The 2,513-nt window shown below is 36.4% G+C and overlaps 2 long non-coding RNA genes across 2 annotated transcripts; both read right to left on the minus strand.

Moving 5' to 3' along the window:
- Positions 1–241: 241 nt before the first annotated feature.
- LOC148696412 (uncharacterized) lies at positions 242–1,042 on the minus strand. Its single transcript, XR_015963270.1, has 3 exons — positions 926–1,042; positions 498–603; positions 242–376 (listed from the first exon to the last, which is right to left on the minus strand). It is a non-coding gene; the product is annotated as an uncharacterized LOC148696412 (long non-coding RNA).
- Positions 1,043–1,131: 89 nt separating this feature from the next.
- On the minus strand, positions 1,132–1,932 carry LOC148696413 (uncharacterized). The gene is made up of 4 exons (XR_015963264.1): positions 1,884–1,932; positions 1,607–1,668; positions 1,318–1,360; positions 1,132–1,213 (listed from the first exon to the last, which is right to left on the minus strand). It is a non-coding gene; the product is annotated as an uncharacterized LOC148696413 (long non-coding RNA).
- Between the last annotated feature and the right edge of the window lie 581 nt (positions 1,933–2,513).

Consider the following 2,513-nt stretch of genomic DNA (forward strand, 5'->3'; position numbering starts at 1 on the left):
TGACATTTCCACTACCCAGTCATCTTCTTCTTATAATGAAAGTTAGAAAACTAGATATACACGCGAGCAGCAAGACTCTTGCCTGCAACATACGAATACGAATGTTAACTGCCTATTAAGGGGACAATTTCCTTGTATACATAGCTCACTTACCTGAATAGATCTATGCTCATGATAGATAGTACCGAGGCCTAGGGTCCTGGGGTCACTACTGCAATTTGAAACTGTAAAATAAAATAGCTTGCAGCTGATTGTACGATAATCTCAAACTGTAAAATGTATAAAACATAAAAATATTTAGGTGGGGCTTACCACCGATGGTTGTCTAATTGGAAGCCATACAGTTCGTCCAAGAACAAGCTCATCATTACATCAGCTGCATGCATCAGAAATAAAAGAAGGAAAATAAATCCACCTACACTCCAAGGGCCAATCGTAGCTTCAAGCCAGGACTATATTGCCTAGTGAAATAAGATAGGTAGAAAGAAAAAACTAACCTCCAACTTCCATGTCCACCACACCCCCGAAGAGCAAAGCTCGCTTCTTATGAACACACATAGAGAACCCAGCACGAGGTCCAGGAGGCATCCCACTTTTCTTCACCTATAATATGAGTTTACAGTTATTAAAAAAATCTCAAACTTACAAGCTGCTAAATGTAAGTTGCTATTCATCATTAAATATGCATGCAAGGAAACTAGAAATAGAGTAATCAGTGTACAAAAGCTTCAGAGTGATCAACACAAAACCACAGCATAGCTTCCACAATGTAAAACCTGCATACATGTTCTTCTACCCAAAAGTAGTGTAACAGGTACTTTTACACAGCAGAATATTCAACATCCGAGTATGGGAGGGTAAGTGTCAGACAATCATGTCATGTTCCATTCACAGTAATAAAAGAAAACTGTGGCGAAGTAAGAACCTTGTTCCATTCCCAAGTCCTAGGATCAAGGGACCACAAGTGTGAATGAACAATTCCCTTCTCGGAGCCAGTTTTATCAGATGAAACTTCTTTGGAATAGACACCATATATGAAAATCTGCCATGTCAAAAAGAGACCACAAGGTCAAATCTTTGAGGAAGTCAAGACATGATATGCATATAATGAAATTGTTCTGAATCACTCACTTCATCTTGGTACACAAAAAAACTGAAAACCACTTCGGGCACTTGGCCACAAGGAACCAGGCCTAGGAGTTATTTCTTGCCACTGAAATGCAACATTGCAGAAGCATTAGTTAAACATATATGTACATAAAGTAACGAACATGAATTAATAATAGTAGATTAACATGACAGAGCCAAGATCTCTACCTTGAACTGATCCAGGTCAAATACAAAGAGATCATTGTGATACCTGCACAACAAAGTATTATGTCAACTCCACATTAGCACCCCAACTCCGATTATCATGCAACAATACATTATGGCTTGGGGCAGTTAATATGTCAAGAAAACTTATGAAAGAACAGAGTTACAATAAAACCAACTTCGCAACTAAAAATGTAGTGGTTTGCATCTGACCTCGACATAGAAAATCAACACAAAATCTTGAGCTAAATAACTATGAAACTTCAAAATATTATAAAAATCCATTAACAACCTCACTTCTCTAAGCGTGTCATAAAAGCCTCCAAAAACAATAATCTTGTGCTTGTACAGTACCTGTAACATGACCAAAAGTATAGATGTTTATAAAAATTTCTCTTTAAAGATATTCAAAAAATTGTATACGAAAGTAAGAATAGACTAATCTTTTCTTGTTAATGTCTCAACACACACACACACACACACAAAAGCACGTGGAAATTAGACGGTTAAACTCCATAGCCCATTCTAATGAAGTAATGGGAACATCAACCTAAGAAACCTGAATTTACCATTCGATGACCTGAGCGTGGACTTGGACTCCCTTTTAAATTTAGTTGTAAAAAATTGTATACAAAAGTAAGAATAGACTAATCTTTTCTTGTTAATGTCTCAACACACACACACACAAGCACGTGGAAATTAGACAGTTAAACTCCATAGCCCATTCTAATGAAGTAATGGGAACATCAACCTAAGAAACCTGAATTTACCATTCGATGACCTGAGCGTGGACTTGGACTCCCTTTTAAATTTAGTTGTTCCCATTGATTTGTTTTGAGGTCCAACGTCCAAAAGTCCTATAGCAGGAAAACAAAAAGGTAAAATAAACAAGGATGATAGGTAGTTTAAACAATGAAAGCCGATTTTACAATGAACTATAATGTAAACACGTTTCACCTTGTAGTGATGGAACCTCTCTTGATTTGGGGAAGTAAACTCACCACCTGATGACAAACAAATGTAATGATGTTCACGATCTAAAAGAATTCAAAGTGCAAGTGCAACACGTGTGTTTACATATAAACGGCTTAGTACTATAAATCTCATGTCAACTTTTTTGTTATGCAATCAATATCTTATTTGTTCTAAAAAAACTTAAGGTTTGTTATCTATAACAGGCTTATCAAGAATTTCAATGA

Source organism: Pyrus communis, chromosome 6 (assembly GCF_041283825.1).
Source record: "Pyrus communis isolate YQ-2024b chromosome 6, ASM4128382v1, whole genome shotgun sequence".
NCBI lineage: Eukaryota > Viridiplantae > Streptophyta > Magnoliopsida > Rosales > Rosaceae > Pyrus > Pyrus communis.